Raw genomic sequence first — 20,407 nt, forward strand, 5'->3', positions numbered from 1 at the left:
CCCAATTCCAACCATCCAAGTCCGGGAAGTCTTTAGATGGCATGTCGACCATATATGCCTGAGTATATGACCCCTCCTTTCCCTCCAGTACACCTAGTACCCGTAAGTTGTTTCGGCATTGCCGATTTTCATGGTCTTCTAGCTTCCATTGCACGTCAATTAATTGGGCTTCATGTGTTGTAGTTCTAGTACATATATCCGCTATGTCGTTTTCTAGAGATTCTGTTCTTCTTTCAAGGGTTGTTAGGTGTTCATTAAAAATGGCGCATGATTTCGCAATTTTTCTGACAGCCCCCTGAATCTTCCGCATGGACATCTATGCCCATTTGCTATTTTGGTGCGTCTCCTCACAATGGGAAGTATGCACTGGATGACTGCATCTAAGGTGGGAGGTGCAGAGGGATGTGTGTCATCTCCTTTGTCAAATGGTATGGTATTGTAACAGTACTCAATAGATTTGCACCAGAATGATCCTACTTCAGACTTTTTTTTTACAGATTTGAATGACTTTTTTCACAAGCCAGCTGTCATCCACCCCCCTGTTTTTGCTCATTTGCTCCGCCTTCTTGTTGCTGTTGTAAGTGTTTTACTCCTAGTGCTGCTCTCAGTATGTCCAAAACAGATGGTTCACTCGTTGGCAGCTGGAGTAGAACTCTGGTTCTGATTTTCCTTTCCTCCATTTTCTCCAACCTTGTTGCCCATTCTCTGCAGTCTGTTGTTTTTTCACCCCACCAGGTTTAGTTTGGGGCTCAGATGACATTGTTGATTTAGGAGATGAGCCGGCGCTCACTCCTGACCTTGTCTTCCCTTTCACTCCCATGGCAGCTGGACTTCTGCCATTATACTGTGGAGAGACGATGGCGCTTACGTTGCAGGTAGCCAAGAGGTGTGACATGGAGTAGATAAAAGTAGAAGAAAGAAAATGGATAACAGATAAAAAAAGTTCCAAAAAGCCAGACCGATCACCATGACGAGAAGGGGAACAAGAAATTGATGAAGACAGTTGGAACAAGGAAAACCAACGTACCCAACGAGTGAATAGCAAGCATATTAATTGCGAGGAGCTTGAAGTACATTTGATCTCCTTATATAGTACCAAACAGGAAACTAACCTGCAAAGAAAACAGGAATTAATTGCCCACCATTTAGCCTTGGCAGTACAAGGAAAATACATATACAGTCATGGTTTCTACCCAACTGCAAAAACTGAACTGGACTGGATAAAAAATATAAATTCATTGTGGCCAAAAAATATGCCTGCAGCGTTACAGAGATGCTGCAGGAGAATTTCAGTCCCCTAGTGCATGATGTTTCAGAGACCCTGCAGCCTGGAACTAAGCTTACTCCAGAACGTCTTGGGCTAAGATGCACATCCTTCAAGCAGGATGAAGCGGTGCAGCAGTCTGGAACGCTGAACACGAGGCCCAACAGGACCTTTCAGAGGTGCCAAACAAACTGGCACAGTCTCCCAGGTAAGCAGAGGCTTACTGTTCTTATTTTTTAAGAATTGTTTAAAAAGGTGAAGAGCATGTACTGCCTCCACTTGCATCCAAGACCAGTCACAAGGATGATATCCTTTCCAGTCCATAAGGAATTGTAATTTCCCTCTATGCAATTGGGAATCACAGTTCTCCTGTACTTTACACTAAGCTTGCCCAACCACTATAACAGTTAGAGCCTTTATTTGATAGGTATTCACAGGCCTCTTCTTTAAAAGTCTTTGTAGGGATCCATGAAAAGATGGATCTATTTTCCAAGAAAGTTGGTGCTTCAATCTGATAGACACATGATTAATGATCCTAGTAATGCTAAATGGACCATAATTCTTGGGACTGAGTTTAGACCTTTCAATTGGGTTTAGACCTATTGACTGAGAATGGCATGTTAGCTGAGCACAACCATACCATACCATACCGACTCTGGTAGCACAGTGGACTAATGTGTCCACTGCAGGGGCCTGTCGGTGGGTCCACTCAGCCTTTCATCCATCTGAGGTCAATAAACTGAGTACCGTTGGGTAACAATAAAAATGTTATTCAGTGCCAAGATGAACATGTGCTTTACAAATACCCATGTTATATTGCTTATCTTATAATTAGGAGCTGTTTGTCTATGTCAGTTGGCCTGCTAATGTTGTTTTAGTCTTGTCTTTTTATATTCTGCAAAATACTTTTTCTAATTTGTGTGACGTTTTACAAGATATCTTGAAAAGTCAGAAGGATCCCAGACATTGAGGAATTCTGGAAAGATGCAAGGATGGAATCCATTTAGTGCACACAATGGTAAAAAATTGGTAGACGGGTGAACTAAGTTATTGTAGGCAAACTCTGTGGTGGGAACCAAAGGTTTCTTATTGCCCGAGAAGGAGAAAAACATTTTAAGAATTCCTTCAGAGATCTATTCAGTCTGTCCATTAGTTTGCGTATGAAATCCAGAAGTTAAGACTCTTTGAATGCTTGGTATTTTGCATTGTAACATCCGGAATTTGGAGATGTTTTGAACTCTGCAATTGAAAATAGTAAGGAGTGGAAGACCATAGAGACTAAAGGTGTTGGAGCAGAACGTTTTGGCCACTGAAGAAACTGAATAGTTTTAGGGAGGGTGAGAAGTGCGCCATCTAGGTAAAAGAGTCACCTGTCACCATTGCCAGTCTCTTATTGTAACAAAGAAAGGTCTTGCTACTTCTGAGACCACCTCAGGCTCCAGTTTGTTACAGGTAGTCAGGAGGTGTGACAAGGAGTAGGCGGCATGAAGGGGAAGAAAAAATAGGTATCAGAGAGAAAACCTTCCACCAAGCCAGGCCAATCAAAATGACAATCAGAGGAGCAAGGATTTGAGAAAGAAAAGCTGGAATATAGAAAGCCAAAGTGTCAAGTGAGCAAACAACAAGAAACAAGCATAATTGCAATGCAGGGTCAACAGCATTTGGTGTCCTTCTGTGGTACCAAACATGAATTCAACCCACAAAGGAAACAGTTATTAAGTGTCCACCATCTTGCCTTGGGCAGTACAACGAAAATACATATATCTGAGTTTCTACTCAACTGCAGAAACATGAACTAGACTGGGAACTAATGCAAAATGCAAATTAATTGTAGTCATTAAATGTGCCTGCAGAGTTACAGAAGCTACAGGCTAATTTTAATCTTCTGGTGAGCAACGTTTCAGAGATGAGGGTGGCATTAACTAGGCTCACCCGAGAATGCCTTGCGCTAAGCTGTGCAGGTGCTAACTGTGAGAAGTTGGCCTGGTATATAATGTTCACTATTCTAGTGAACACCTTGCACCAGTCCAAACAACCCTTATGGTGATGGTTGTAAGTCAACCTTATAGACCAGCTATCCTAGTGGTAGCCTGGACAGAACAGTCTTAGACTAAAAGACTCTTGAGGGCGTGTAAAGCCAGCTGTTTTACCATATGTAACCCCTTGAATATCAAATGAAAGGACACCACACAGGATATATATAAAATACATATGTATTTATTTACTAACACACTCCTCTGAACTCTTTATGAGATCAGAGGCAAAAGCACATAACAAGATCCTTAGTCAGAATATGTTAAGTTGCACAATTTACAGTTAGGCCCTAGGGGCGAAGCAAACCATATATTAAGAAAGTGGTATAAGAACCACATCACGAGAAAAGGAAAGGCCTAGGGTCTAGGGAATCGCTGGGGCTACACTATCTGAACCTTAGTTTAGAAGTAGGAGGCCCACAGGCGGCGCGTGCAGTGTCTGTACAAACACGAGAGAGTCAATGTAAAGTCAATGGGAACTTAGTAGTTAGATAAAGAAGGATTTAGGACACTTCCGGTTTAGCTAGGAGGAAACAACTAAAAACCTAAACACTTGGATAGTCAATACCCTTAGGAGCACCGAAGTACTCGCGTTATCTCACCCACGGTCGGCGGGTGCATAGGTATGAAGATGTGTCGGGTTTCGCCATTGAAGTCTATGGAACCTGTGAAGAAAGATGCTGCAGGCGACCAGGAGGAAGATGTCCGGGTGGATCCAAGGGTGGATCGAAGATGAAGAGGACCTGAAAGCAGAGGGGATTGAGTCTGGGTCACTAGCCAGTGACCGGGTGGAACCAGGAAGGAACCAGACGACATCGAGGAGCAATCAGGTGCTGTCGTGAAGCTTGTCTCTTCAGCCACGCGGACCAGGAGGTGTTGAGGATGACCAGGTGCTGGAGGCGAGCTGTCCCACAAAGGTTCTCGCAGATGAAGGGGTCGACTGCCAGACTGGAGTCAACAAGCCTTGGCAAAGGCAACCCACGCAGGATTCAAAGAAGGCTTCTGGTGCAGACCAACAAGGTCTGAGGTGCCTCACCTTTGCAGGGAGGCAAGGGCCAGCCTGGAGCAACCAGACCAGCGAGTCAGTTCAATAGGATTGTCGTCACAGAGGCTACTAGCCAACGGGCCAGCAACCGGACAACGCGTCAAGCAGAACACAAGCAGAAGGGCCCCACGCAGAACTCGTGGAGTGTGGAAGGCTGATCTTCGGTGCAGGTGGAGCTCGGATTCGGGGCTTCTGAATCCCCAGTACACAGCTTCGAGGATACCTCAGGAGCTCCACAGTTAGCAAGTTGCAGACTTTTCAAGATGTCCGGTCCCACGTGCCTCGTCGCCTCCACGGATCTCAGCTATGCTGCAGTCGTGAAGAGAGGGTCAGAAAGGTCTGGAAGTCTGGGTCTTGTCAGGCTCTGTGCTCGGGTCCCGGCGGGAGCATCGACAAAGCAAGCCGTTGATTTGCTGGATGGTGCCTGGTTGCCCAGGGTGGTAACTCCTTGGCCACAAGGGAGATTCTTCAGTCTTCAGCTTCAGCAGAACGTCGAAGGTCCAGAGTTTCGTGTCAAGTTTTGATTCCAGGATTAATCTAAAGTCTCAGGACTCAGCTCCTACCTTTATGCAACTAAAAAGGGCTGGATTACTTTCTAGGTCCCTCCTATGGGTGGGACCAGGAAGGGGGGTGGGTACACCCCTTTTCCTTTGTCTAGTTTCGTGCCAGAACTGGGATTGGATTGCCCCAGCAAACGGTTTGAACTGGGGTATGCATGGAGCACCTAGTGTGCCCCAGGCAGTGTCTCATTCTATTCAGCCCTCCCTGTCCCAATACACAAAGTCCTGTCTGGGGTGGTGCTCGCACCTCTCCAGGCAGGAAACCTATTGTCCAAACCTCCGTGACTGGAAGGACTCCCAGCAGCAGGAGGTCAGACTTGTGTCTGTGGCAGCGGCGTCCATTTTGTGACGCTGGGGTTCTGGTTAACTTTAAACGGGATAGTCAGCAATAACATGTCTTCTCCCTCTAGAAGAGTGGAATGCTACCCCCGTCGCCAGAATTGGCGAGGGGGTAGTATTCCAAAGCGTATGACACCTTACACTACATGTTTTGATAAAGCCAAACCAGAGTTAGCATTTAACTGCGAGGTTCATAATGCACTTAAGAGTATATGGTATGGCAATATCATAGAACAGCTATAAGGACATGGTTCCGAAAGCTGCAGGCAGGCTCAGCTCATGCTAGAGCACCATCCCACACATAACCAAGCACTCTGCCTCCAGGATTGTTAAGGCCTGCCACAGGAGTGACTTATAGGTTACTGTGTGTCTATATATAAGGGTAGATATAGGAATACTATACCTAAGCAAGGGGTGATTACACGACCTTGCCCCAGCTGAGTGATCAGCCAGTTGTGTCAGTTTGAGTGGCCAGCCAGGGGTGGCATAATACATGCTACAGCCCCTGGTAGGCCTTGGTTACACCTATGCCCTGAGTACCTAGGGTACACTTCTACAGGGGCTGACAAGGTGAACCAATTCCCAATTGTGGATGTACCTAGAGTACATGGTGTGAATTTAGAGAGAGTGCATCTGGGCTGTGGGTCTGATTAGCAGGCCCACAGCTACATCTAAGTCGAAAACCAGTAAAGCAAAGCAAAAAGTGGGGTTGACCATAGAAAGCAGACCCTACTCTCCTACACTAACCATGAAAAAGCCACGCTGAGGTGCAGAATGCAGAGCAGGATGCAGATGGCCCACCACAATCCAAGGTGCGCAACACTCTCCCACTCTGGCTCCCAGGTAAACAGAGCCCTACACGGGATTAAAGAGACCAAACTGGCATTGTTTTAAGTTGACGTTGTTTGCCGCCTTTTGTCAAGTGGTTGGGCTTGCTTTTACTTGTCAGCAAAGGTGGGCGACTGTAGTAAGGGGTTCTTGTAGGAGGCGGGGCTCCTCTTTGCCTTTCCTGCAGATGGGAAAAGCCCTGAAAGGAGGACAGAATTAGGCTAACAAGGAGGCGCGCGTCAGTAAACTCCGCTCTGTGGACAGAACAGAGTTTTTATCAAAATCTGCACTCCGCTTAAAGCCCGAAGTAGAAAAACTCTGTGAACTCCGCCCACTGAAAGGAGTTTACTGCCTACGCCTAGTAAACAGTCCTTCTTGCCAGGGTGCCAGCTTGCCTGAAAGAAGTGCATAACGGGCCAGTCTGCAAATGTAAAGGGAGCTCTGAAACCTGTATTGACTTTAATTAATGGAATCACTTTATCCTTCCTGATGAGACAGATTTATTCTTTTTGAGTGGTATTGGAAAGGAGTTACCAGCTAAGCTGTGTAGTGTGTGCTATTTAAAGGGGCGTAACACAGGCCCCTGCAGGAGCCTGTGTTACCCCCTAACTATTGTCCATTGCTCCAATCAGGATCCAATTGTGTGGCTCTTTGCTTACTGACACAGACCTCTGCAGTGCATTAACTAATAGAGGTTTCATAACGTATGATAGTGCATTTCCCACTGATTAACTTAAATTGCATTTATTTTACAATTAAACTGTGTGTTATTTTATATGTATATACCTGAATTTGAAAGACCGAAAAAAGTTACAGAATATTTTCTATTTTTAGCCATGCCTTTGACCCCGCCCCCATTATGCACAACATCTCACCTACCTTAATATTTTTATGCACTTTGGCCACAAAAGAATCACACAACTTCTGTATCCTTAACCGGAAACCCTGCCATCCCAGGTGCTCCCTTACCATTTCACCCACTCTTCGGAGATGTGAATGGAATGCTGAATTTGATATTTTGTGCTGTTTGCTGATGTTGCTCACAGCTCAGCAACAACATGGAGTACACAGATCTTCAGCATAAAATCACTTCTGACACTTTAGGGAAGTGACAAGGAATTATCATGTGGGAGGAAGTGAACTTTTTCATGAAAAATATTTGAAGAACATAAGGTGATGCCAGAGACTAGTTGGTTAGTGAACCTGTTGCATTCTCCAGATTGTAACCTAAAGGTAACAGTTCTGATACTTGATGAATGCTATACAAATAAAATGGCTGCCTGTTTTCAGTATCTGAACAATAAGGCATTCATCCTAAAATAGATTAAAAATGCATTACATTACCTGTTAGAGAGGAAGCTTATACTTTTGTTTCTTTTAATATTTTTTGTGGTATCACCCTGGAGACTACAGATTTCCCAGAAAAGGATGACTTTCAATGTTGCTGCCACTTAGAGGTGCTGAAGCAAGACCGTGTCTTGCCTTCAGGAGTAAAGGCTTCCCCAACCTATATCACATAGCGGAAGCGTCACCACCCCTGATAGCACCCTCAAAAACATTAAAAGTAAAACTATAATAAAACAGGTTTAAAACCCTATTTATTATCATTTTATTTTTCTTCTAAGTGACTGTGTGCGAGTCTTGGGGGCGGGCCAGGGGGGTGACAATACAGGAGGAGATGTGGTGGGCACTGTTATTCGTGCGCATGGTGGATTGGCCAGACGTCTCAGGACTGCTAAACCGTCATATGCAACAAAGCTCTCTCCAACCCGAGCTGCATTGCCAGGTTGTAGACAACAGGCACAGGCTTCCAGTTTGTCTGGGAGTGCAAATTCACAGGGATCAGGCCAATCCTAAAGCTGCTGTCATGCAAGAGCAGCTTTAGGATTGTCAGCAGGACAGTCTGGAATCCTGTGCCTGTAGTGGAGAGGAGTAGAAGAGCGCAATGCTGGAGGCGGTAGGTAAGTTCTTTTTATTTTAATTTCTTTATTTTCTCCGCCGACCCCCATTCATCCTCCCTTCTCCCACACCACCTCTTTTCCCTAACACAAGCCGCTCCTGTTATCACCGTCAGTGGCATTATGTCATCTTCCCTGTCTCTGTCCATATATAACTCTGATGGTGTTGCATATGGCTGGGTCTAAACTGGGGTGGCATGATGAGCAAAAGAACAATGGATTTAACCCAGATCTTTTGACTGGGGAGAATGTTTGCATTGTCAGCATTCAGTCCAGCATTTGTTTGCTGTAACACTTTTCGCCCTAAATGGGATGGGTATGCCCAAACGTGGGTCCCTTGCTCACTGTGCTACTGGATACAAGCTAGCCTGGCTGAAGAAGGGTGACATACCCTGAAACCAGTCCCAAAATGCTTGTTACCGGTCCAGGGAAGACCTGGCTTGGCAGTTTAGTCCGGACTGTTCCCATGAGGCACAGGTTTAAGACTGATTTGCATATAGCTGGGTCTAAACTGAGGTGGCATGATGAGCAAAAGAACAATGGTTTTAACCCAGATCTTTTTTACTGGGGGAGAATGTTTGCATTGTCAGCATTCCGTCCATCATGTGTTGTATCCCTGCCTTCAGTTAGAGCCAAAGTTGGCGGTTACATACTGGACACTGAGGTAAAACTCCCACCAAACCTGGCCTCACTAGTCAAATAAAGAGGGAGCAGTGGCAGATAGTAGTAGTGGGAGGCACCGATGCTACATCTGCTAGACACAGCATTTAAATTGAGAGCCACATACACAGGGCCTGATTGACAAAGGCAAATTTACATTTTTGTGTAAGTTTACTATTTTCGGGGCATTCACAAACTACAAGTTTCATTTTACTATAAATAATTCTACGACTGTGGAGATTCCACAGTCAGGGTGGAGACTTCACACATAAAAAGATAGGACAAACCTTGAGGTTTCACTTAAGGCAAATCAAAACCGCAGCAAGAAAATCAATGCCTTTCGAGTTCACATGCCGCTAAAATGACTTACAGGAGACTACCAAATAGTTTCCTCACAAAGAGAAACACAATAAGCAGACATGATTTGTCTATCTGCTATACTGGAGTGCACCAGGAGACTTAGACCCAAACACCATGTTCTTCCAGAGGAAAACACGTGACATCTAAGCATACATCACACCATTTATACATGTAGGCTTTGGCTGCAACAACTCCACATAGTGCAACAACCGAGGGAAACAAAGATCAAGCTGAAAACACATTGCTTAACAAAATAGCCTTCAGTGCCCAATGAAAGAGATACAAACAATAGCACTATCAGAGGTCACCCCATATCTTTCAGGGACAAATACTCATGCTACACTTATATGGCTGTTGGTAGAAACATTTCTTGCAGGTTTTAGGAATCTGCTTCACCCTGTCTTACTTTCACCTTTGCTATTCTGCCCTTGGCTTTTCTACTGGTGGGCTTGACAAGCAATGAGATCACTGGAGGTTTTATGGGATCTCTGCTGACATTTGACAGCTTTGCTGTGTCACTGTTATCCACATGGTACACAGAGGAGAACCACTGCCATAGTAGAGGAGGCCTACTGCCTCCTCCTTCCAGGCTATGGGGATCTTATGATTGGTGACTGCCTTTGAAAATCCATATATTGGCCTGTAACTCGCATACTCTATTTCCCCAAATGTAGGGTACATTTTGTTTCATGTGTAACATGGTGCACAAGAGCTGTATCGCTTGTAGGCAAGGTATCGGATGTTTGTGTGCTATTATTGATACTATGAGTGCTTCAAAAATACTGTAGGTTGCCTTCAGGTTACCCATTATCAATCTTTGACATTAAAGGGCTGATTGTGAGACCTGCACAAATTTGGTGCGGTAGTACAGGCCTGTCATTTGTGATACCATGTATACAGTGTTTTAGGGGATGAGCAATTATTTCACCATTCTAAGGTTCGGACCTTGCAATGATGGATAACTCACTAACTACAAGTGCTGGTGACTATCTTTGATTTTACGTTACGACGTGTGTGGCCACGCCCCCACCCTTACGGAGATGCGCCAGTCTGCTTGAATCTAACCGTCTTTAAATACCGCTGTACCGAAGGACCTCGTATCCACGGGGCCCGGTTTCAGAGGGTCTTACGCAGTTACCGAGACGGTGCCTGGCGACGTGGGCGTGAGTTTCCTTCCACGGCACTACAGCTAAGTAAACCACGCTATTGACTTAGGGCGATGCTCACTGTGAGACCTTTCCTTGTTTTTTCCTTTACAGGGTGTGCCATGTTCGCCATCACCCCCCTCCCGAGGCCCATGGTATGAGGATTTCTCACACAACAAGTGAGATTTTTCATTATGTATTCTGTTTGTGTGCATGTACTTGTGAGGTTGGTATCACGTCACTACGACACACTGGCCGCATTTTGGGCCATGTTTTGATCGTCAACCCCACACTACTTTTACCGCTAAACACCCTAGCTGGCATGCAGGTGTCTTTTTACTTGATGGAAACTGTTTCGCCTTAATCATGCACACTCGCTAGCCGGACTTCTCTGGCCAGTATTGCCATCACTCATAAAATAAGGAGTACAAGTTAAATCGCCAACTGAATTCCTCAGCTTGAGCACAAAAGCACTGTAATCATGAGCATGGTATACCTGTAACAAAACCTCCTGCGCAAGATAGGAATTAACTGTATGTCTTGTCTTTCTCTTTGTTTGTTTTGTTATTGTCTATCTTCCTTTACAGGTGCAACAGGTTCCTCTAAAGTGAGAGGTTAACCACCCACAATTTTTCCTTTTTTGCACTTTTTACACAATTTTTTACTTTCAAGCCCTCAGGTTAGGTTGGGCCTTAGCGCGCCCATACCGCCGAGGCTCATGATTCACGGTCCTGATGAATGCCAGGTAAATTACACTGCATTGGCAGAAACATGTTGACCTTACCCAAAGGAAGCAGACAAACAATGTATTTGAATACCTTCCGACACCTTGTTTTTAATATGTCTGATTGGCACCTAATAAAACTTTTTTGTGACACAATCTAGACATTTTTAAGTAAATTACACCGTCACATATTCACTTCTCACAAAAACACAAAAAAACAACTCCGCAGTAACTCTGGCGTTGAAGCACACCGGGGAGGCACTCAGCTTCTCCCGGTGGGGCCTGATGATGAAGCATGTCACCAACCAGGTTGGTGAGTGAGGGCCTTCTATATAAATCCTAATAGATTTATATCTCAACTTCTATGCTCCCTCTTCTGAGGTTACAGGAATTACACTCTTTTGTTATTGAAACTGACTTTGATTTCCACCAGGTTTTACCTTCACAAATCATGTGGCCAAAAATCATTCAGGTAACACAATTTGCTCACAGATTATAATCCTGATTCGGATGTAGACTCCTGTATGTGCCAGAACCCAGATTTGCAAGGGGCTTGGAATGTGCACCTGAGGCTTTGTAAAGTTTTGTAATTCATTTTAACATCACATCTACAAATACTTTTCGAAACCAACTTCATATTTTGTTTATGCTCAAAAGTTCCTAAATTCTGTAGGTATTGTTGTGGTGCACTTTTTCATGGAGGACCGTCTAAGACCATTGCTAAAAACCTCCAGCTTGAGCATTTGCATAATCCTAGGCAGGGTCAAATTTTTTTGGAATGGGGTGACAATTCTCTTTTTAGGGGAGCAATCTCAATTCACAACTGAGATGCTGCTTTAATGTTCCTCTTCTTCTGAGCTTTTGCCAGCACCCGAGCTTCCATTCTGGACATAAGCGATGATATGAAGGGATGTTTGCCGTCCTTCGAGGCTTGAAGGGATCCATTAAGCATGAAATATAGTTATGTTCACTTGAGTAGTGTTATATTCCAGGGCGAAATTGTGCAGCAGTGTTGGCAGAACACTAAGGCAAGGGAAAGGCAAATTATGCACCATATTAGTTGATTAATGGCAAATTCTTAAGCATTTTCGGAGTCATTATTATCAATCTACCGCATCATTTTACAAAATGTAAAGGTTTCTTTAAAAAGAAAACTATACACCTTCAGCTTCCAAATGTTATTCAATAGTTTATGATTGTTACCCGATCTGCATTTATTTAATACTGTTTTGTCCATATTTCGTTCACAAATGGTTGTTATAAAATGTTTGTCTTTAGATTGTCTTAAATATATATTAGTTGAAATAATTGTAACTTTTATAATAATGTTGTGTAAACATAACTTGGCATCAATTGTGATGCAAAAAATATTATTGACAAAGAATTAATATCTTTTTCACCATGTTTAAAAGCTACATATGCGTGTAAGTTGTTTGCTTCCTGCAGACCACATAACAAAATCACTTACCTCATTTGGGCAGGAGAAAGAGTGCATTTGGGATAGTGTCACCTGGGAGAGATTCTCCTCTCTTTAGCGCCTAAGCAGAACAATCAATAGGTGGAATTGGACCATTTTACTTGTGTCTGAGGAGTCACATCACATTCTGAATGTAACATTCATGGTAACTTTTGAAGAGTTTACGTCAGAAACGTAATTGTTTGATCTCCGCAGTTTTTGCAGCAGGCAATGGTATATGTGGCATATATGGCAGTTAAATCGTTTTACAGAAATTACTGCAACCACAAAAATGCTGTAGTCCTGTCGGCACATATGAGCATTTTATTTTCCTTCCTCAAGATCTTTTCTTTGATCAGATCCTTTAAAGATGCCTCCATCTTGTATCAGTCTATGGTAGCTGGGGATCCGACTGTATTTAGGTAAGCATTGAACGAGCGACTCCCGAGCTCCAAATAACTGGCTTTTTCATTCAGTAATTCCACTGTCATCTCTTTGAGTCTCTTTTATTTCCTGTATTTGCTTAGGTATTTTTCTAGCAATATGTGCACTGTTGAACTATATATGGGGGAATTGGCATTCAAGAGGCAAATCATGGCTTGAGGTGTGCTGATGAAGGAAGGGGAAGCCACTGTTCACCCTCATTTCGACTCCTGAAAGCACAACTGCATGCTGCCAACTCATGAGGAGGGGGAGCTGGTCCCTAATACAGCTCTCCCTGCTGCCCGAGAAGCCCGCCTTCCTGTTTTCTGCCCATTTTTCTACTACCCCTTTGCCTCCTGCGCCTTCGCTCTCCGCTTGGTTTGCTGTTCCTGTTGCCTCTTTCTGATTGTGTTGTGGAGAAGACAACGCTGGACACAATGTGGTAGGTAACAAGATGCTTTATTCAGGAGACACAGGTAGCAACTGACCAACACTTGGCCGGCAACAACGCTCACCACCGTTATGCCCCCAACTGTTTCTCCCTCCCGTTCAAAACCCACTACATTCCAAAGCTGACTGACTAGGAGACCTTGAGGCACAAGGCATCCTCGAGCTCTCGTGGTCATGAGCCCTACATAACATATCCCCTCCAGTTCAATAACAAAACAGAGAATGGAAGAGAAATGGAGATGAGGCCAACATGTAAGAACCAAAGGAAACAAAGAGACAATGGAAAAGAGAAAATAGAAGCTAAGGTCTGAGGAAGAGAAAGAGGAGAGAAAAGAATAGAAGATTAAGAGATATAGGGCCCGATGTAGGAAGCCTAATACCGGTCGGTAAGGGCCGAAATTACCGAATTTCGGCCGTTACCGACCGGTATTAGGCTTTTCTGATGTAGGGGCCTAATCTAAGGATTCAGTAATTTACCGAATCGGTAATTTAAAGAATCGGTAATTTACTGAATTCTTAAATACCGATTCTGTAAATTACCGAATTCCTAATGTAGGGAGCACTTAAATGAGTGCTTTTCCCATGTTAGGATTCGTTATTTACCACCAACACAAAAAGACTCTGCAAAGGGTTATACAAATAGTTTATTATATTATAAACAAAACAAAACCTTAACAACACAAATCCAATATATTGAAATTGAGATATTGAATTTTAAAGGAATAAATGCAATAAAGCTTAGAAGCAAGTAGCGCTAAAAAGCTTATGTTAGGTCGCACTGGACCAGGACAAAGTCAAAGTTCAGGCCAGCCTCATGAAAGGGCAGGCTCGCTACAGGAGTCACGCAGGACCCAGTGAACATACCTTTCCCGGTTGCAAGCAAAGAAATGTGTCAATCTTCTCTACGCAGTAAAGGTAATAAGTAAGTTACGATGCATGCCGTTGGGTCAATGCATCGAAGTCAGACCTAACAGTCAGGATCTTGGATTGGCACTGCATCATCATCAAACCTTGTAGTCAAGACCTCAGATCAGCGATGTGTCATCGTCGAACCGCGAGGCTGACTCTGGATCAGCACTACATCGACTTTGAAGGGCAATGCGTCAGTTCCATTCGCTACAGTGTTGACGAGGACCTGATGTTGTAGCAAAACAACTGAAGAACCCACTTCTGAGGTACTGAAATGGAGAGGGCACCTCAGGCAAGGATAGGACTCACAGATGGGAGAGTCCAACAGCACCAGCAGAATTTCAAGATTTATTTTGTGTCCCTGAGACTTCAGAAAACAGGAGGCATGCCACCATACCTTTGGCTATCACTTGGAGGGAAAGCCCAGTCCAGATCTCCTTCAGTAGAGTCGGGAAGTAGCAGGCAGCAGGCCAACAAGCAGAAAAGCAGCCTTAAAAATAGTCCAATTGACTTCTTTAAGCAGCACAGCAGTCCTTCTGACAGAGGTGCAGTTCAAGATACAGAAGTGTCTGATTTTTGAGCTTTCTAATGTGCACAAGTATCTCTTTCAACCCAAACCTGTCTGCCAGGCTATATGTGGGGGGTAATCAGTTCTTTGTGTGGGGACAGGACACACCGTATTCAAGTAAAGTGTTAGCCCCTTCCTTCTATCCTGCCCAAGCAAGGCCATCAGAATGCAGATGTAAGTAGAGAGGTACTAAAAAACACATATCCTTCCTATGTTGTGGCTGTGTAGAGGGAATGCGCAAAGTGTAGCTCTGACACATCCCAGACGTGTATTGGAGACATGCTGTCAGGCACACAGAGCAATAAGTGCAGGGAAATGTCCACTTTCTAGAAGTGGCATTTCTAAAACATGAATGTTGAATCCAACTTCACCAGTAAGGAGGATTTATCATTACCATTACAAACATATGAAATATGAAAAAGCTACTCTTCTCGGATCAGGAATTACAGTTTAAATGTATATTAAGGAATTCCCAATGCTAGCCTATGAGAGGAGTAGGCCTCACAGGAGTGAAAAACAAAATAGTCTGTTTGTCACTACCAGGGCATGTTAAACATAAACACACACACATGTCCTTTCTTTTACTTACAAGCTACGCTGCCCTTAGGGTTACTTAGAGCTTACCTTAGGGGTGACATATATGTAATCAAAGGTGAGTTTAAGACTTGACAATTAATTTTAAATGCCAAGTTGAAGTGGCAGTTAACTGCACATACAGGCACCGCAGTGGAAGGCCTGAGGCAGGTTTGATAAGCTATTTCTGTGGGTGACCTAATCAGTGCTGCATTACAAGTAAATTAAATATATCAGTCAGGTGTACACCAATTACACACATGGTTAGGGAAGAAACACATGTACTTTAACCCTGATCAGCAGTGCTAAAGGGCTCTGAGTCTTAAGGCCAACAAAAAAGTTCAGCAAAAAAGAGGAGGAGGAAGGCAAAAAGTGTGGGGGGACACTTCAGAGAGGACCATGTTCCAACACAGCACTACACAGAAGTTTTTCATACCGCTGATTCAGATTCCATGCCATAGGGTGAGGGGTAACTTTTAGAGTCCGGTACACAAGATTTTAGTAAATCAATAAACATAGATGAAGTCGCTTTGGCTATACTGAGGAGCTCTGTTGGTAAGACCCCTGGGCCCAATGCGGTTCTGGACGACATTTACAGATCAAATGTACCACTCTGGGCCCCACTTTTAACAAATGTATAAAGAAATTCCACAATAGGCCAGCTCCCAGAATCCTGGAGCAAAGCCATTATTGTTCCTATACTTAAAAAGGGCAGCAAAAGTCTGTCCACCTGCTTCTGCACAATATCTTTAATATTTTCAAGCGACAATATCCTTGGGCAGATCATCCTATCACTGCCTGAGGATTGGGCAGAGGAACATAAGATTCTTACTTAGGTTCAGTTTGGCTTTCGCCATGGGATAGATACAATCGAGCAATGTTTAAACCTATACTTGGTAGCGTGAAAATATGTTTTTAAAAAAAGGGTGCACTCCGTCTAGCATATATGGACCTCTCAAGTGCATTTCACCTGGTCAATGGGTCAAAATTATGGGTGATAATGGATAAAATTGGGATTGACAAAGATTTGCTACTGTTGATAAGATGCATCTATACTGAAACTTCGGTATCAGTCCTTTATGGGGTCATAGGAGAGCTAACTACATCTATTAAGACACAGAGAGGTGTCTGCCAAGGATTCATCTTGACACCCTTTGTTTTTCTGTTTTATATTGACAATGTTAACCGCCTGCTCTCCTAGACCCACATCAACGACGACGACACCATCAAGACCATGAGCACCATCCACTCCGGCTCACCATTCGATCCCTGCCCTCACCACATCTTCAACAAAGCGAACTCCATCATCGCACTCCAACTCCGGAACATCATCAACAGCTCCTTCGAGACCGCCACCTTCCCGGAAAGCTGGAAACATGCTGAGATCAACACCCAACTCAAAAAAAAACAGAGGACCCAAAGGACCTCAAGAATTTCCATCCCATCACCTTGCTTCTGTTCCCGGCAAAAGTTATTGAAAAAATTGTCAACAAGCAACTGACTCACTTCTTCGAGGAGAACAATCTCCTAGACCTGTCCCAATCTGGATTCTGCAGGAATCACAGCACTGAATCCACCCTCATCGCTACCACAGACGACATCAGGACTGTACTGGACAGCGGCGAAACCGCAGCCCTCATCCTCCTGGACCTCTCGGCCACACAACGTGGGAATACGTGACAAAGCTTTGGAATGGACCACCTCCTTCCTCATTGACAGAACCCAGAGGGTTTGCCTCCCCCCATTCCGTTCGGAAGCCACCAAGTTTATCTGCGGTGTACCCCAAGGATCATCCCTTGACCCGACCCTCTTCAACGTCTACATGGCACCGCTCAACAACATCGTCCGCTCACACAACCTCAACATCGTCTCCTACGCCGACCACACTCAGCTGATCCTCTCTCTCACCAAGAACCCCACCACCGCCAAAACCAATCTCCACAAAGGAATGAAGGCCGTCGCCCACTGGATGCAGAACAGCCGCCTGAATCTCAACTCAGACAAAACTGAGGTCCTCATCCTGGGTTCCACCCCCTCCACCTGGGACGACTCCTGGTGGCCAGCCGCCCTGGGAGCTGCTCCCACACGCACCAACCACGCACGCAACCTGGGGTTCTTCCTAGACTCATCGCTCTCAATGACCCAGCATGTCAACGCCGTCTCCTCCTCCTGCTTCAACACCCTCCCCATGCTCCGCAAGATCTACAGGTGGATCCCCACCGAAACCATAAGGACGGTCACCGAGGGTCTCGTCAGCAGCAGACTGGACTATGGCAATGACCTCTACGCAGGAACCACAGCCAAATTCCAGAAAAGACTCCAGCGCATACAAAACACCTCTGCATGCCTCATCCTCAACATCCACCACCACACCCACATCACTGCGCACCTGAAGGACCGGCACTGGCTCCCAGTCAACAAAAGGATCATCTTCAAACTCCTCACCCATGATCACAAATCTCTCCACAACGCCGGACCAGCATACCTCAACAAACGTCTCACCCCCGCCTACCCCGAACCACCAGCTTCATTCCGCCGACCTCGCCGCCGTCCCACGCATCCATAGGACCTCCACTAGTGGCAGATCCTTCTCCTACCTCACGGCCAAGACATGGAACATCCTACCCGCACAGCTGCGCCAGACCCTGACCTGCTGACCTTCAGGAGACTACTCAAAACCTGGCTGTTCGAGCAGTAGCTGCACCCCCAAACCCCCTCAGCGCCTGAGACCCTCACGGGTGATTAGTGCGCTCTACAAATGACTGATTGATTGATTGATTGATTAATAAACATTTACCCGACTCAGGCTCCAATATGCCAAAGATGGGAAACTGCTTTACCCCAATTTTACTTTACGCTAATATTGCAGTGCTCATCTCAAGAACTGCCTGCAAATCCTATTAAATAATTTCTTTCCTTAATGGAAAGTTTAGACCTAAACGTAAACCATGCCAAGTCCTTTGTAAGGATATGTGGCCCAATAAAACAACAAGCATTTGGACAGCAATAAGTCTCACATTTGCGAAAGTTTAAGCTATTGGCATTGTAAATGACAATACTTTTTTATTTATGTTTTAAAAACCAAAACATAAGTAAAAGGCATTGTCATTTACTATGTCAATAGCTCAAACTTGTGTAAATGTGAGACCTACTGCATTGCAGATGCTTGTTTGGTATGGAGTTGAGGCATAAAAAAAAATGCAGCACCTGTGTTCATAATACGAAGCAGGCGCCATGCAGGAGTATAAACTTTATGAAACTTAGTGCTGCAGAACGCCGCCCATTTTCATTTTATCAACAGGGGTGCCATGCTTTAATATAGTGTGGTGCCCATGTTGCTAATATGAGAGCAAGCGCCGTGCTGCAGCATAAAGTTCCATAAAGTTTATAGTTAAGCACAGCGCCCCAGCTTTCGTATCGCGCTTTATTAAAGCGTGGAGCCCGTTTTTATAACATGAAAGCGTGCGCCAATCTGAAGTATAAACTTTATGAATCTTGATGCTGCAGCATGGCTCCTGCTTTCATATTATGAACACGGGCGCCGCGCTTTATTAAAGTGTGGTGCCAAGTTGATAATATGAAAGCTGGAGCAGTGCTGGAGCATAGATCAGGGCGCCCGTGTTGATAATAGTAAAGTGGGTGCCATGCTGTGAGAGAGGAAATCCACGGCGGAAAGTAAAATGTAAAAAAAGAGTTACCCAAGCACTGATGAGCAGGGGCGACAATGGAAAGTTACAATTTTAAAAAAGAGTTCTTCCACAGACCAACTGTAGAACCAAAGCTTAAGTAAGCTGTCCTTTACCGGTGGGCCTCAGCCTTGAAGGGAAGTGACGTATCTGTAAAGACAACGAATTAGGAGGCAGCGAAGAGGAAAGACAGTGGAGTGAACCAATGGGAAGTAGCAGGGGGAAACATTTGAGATTATCGATTACTGTAGGTCTTGCATGAGTGCTGTAGCTCGACCTAAAAACTTACTGGCTGGATGGGTCAAAGTTGAGTAGAAAAAATACATTTAATTATTTAGGCATTTTATTTAATTCTTCCTCAACATGGTCACCCATAATAAAGCTAAGAAATGACCATTTTACTAAAATAATTACAGACACCAGTTAATGAGTTAATTTCTATTTATAAAAGGAAGTGTTTACCCGTGGGTTCATATGGGGCCGTTATCTGGGGCTATTCTAATCCAGATATCTTTCAACGTAGAGAAAATGGTTATATGCAGGCTTTTGACAATCCCAAGAAGCACATCCTTGATTATAGGCCATGAGGAAATAAGTCTTTCATACATGGAAGATATGATAAGGCTTGCACCGCTGATTTTGTGGAGAAGTTCCTGGGTGAAGCAGGAAGCAGGCCTGGTCAGAGCTTTTTTGGTGGACTGCTTATCACTGGGTAATGTGTATCAGATTCCATGGTTTGCTTATGTTAAAAGAATGTTTCATCTTGTGGGAGCCCAAGATGTGTTTGATAACCCCGGTTCGATCGATATGAGCTCTAATGAAAAACATCAAATCGCTTTTTTTTTAACACTGCATGAAGATGAGGTGTGAACGGGTGTCATCTTGGCCTAGTGTTTTGAATTATTTTACTATTTGTACATCTGCTGAACCTGAACCTTATCTAACACTTATTGGAACATTGGAATGTTGGGAGCTCCATAGAAAACAATGGAGTACTCCGGGCTTCTAATGGCTGATAGTAGCTTAGAGCTCCCACATTCCAATATTTGATTTTGTGAACAAACACCTCTCGGAAGTTCGAAGGGGTTTAAACTCCCTTGGGCTCTGAGAGGCGTTTTTTTTCCTAATTAGAACATCTGCCCTCTAGAAGAGGAATGCTCTAATAGCCTTTAAACCCTCTGTAGCGGGCTCAACCGGCCTTTAAAGGCCCGCTCCCTTGTTAAAGTCCCTCACCTTCAGCTTGGGCCTTAAACGCTGGACCGGGTCTTTAATGGCCGTTAAAGCCCACGACGGCTGGCTCTATACAGCCGCGGCCCGTGCAGGTAAGAGTGGTGGAACTGTGTGTGTATGAGGGAATTTCGACAGACAACGATGCGGGAAAATGAATAATTTATTTAGTTTTCCCTCATGGCCATCTGTCGAATCC

This window comes from Lissotriton helveticus, chromosome 2_1 (assembly GCF_964261635.1).
Source record: "Lissotriton helveticus chromosome 2_1, aLisHel1.1, whole genome shotgun sequence".
Lineage (NCBI taxonomy): Eukaryota > Metazoa > Chordata > Amphibia > Caudata > Salamandridae > Lissotriton > Lissotriton helveticus.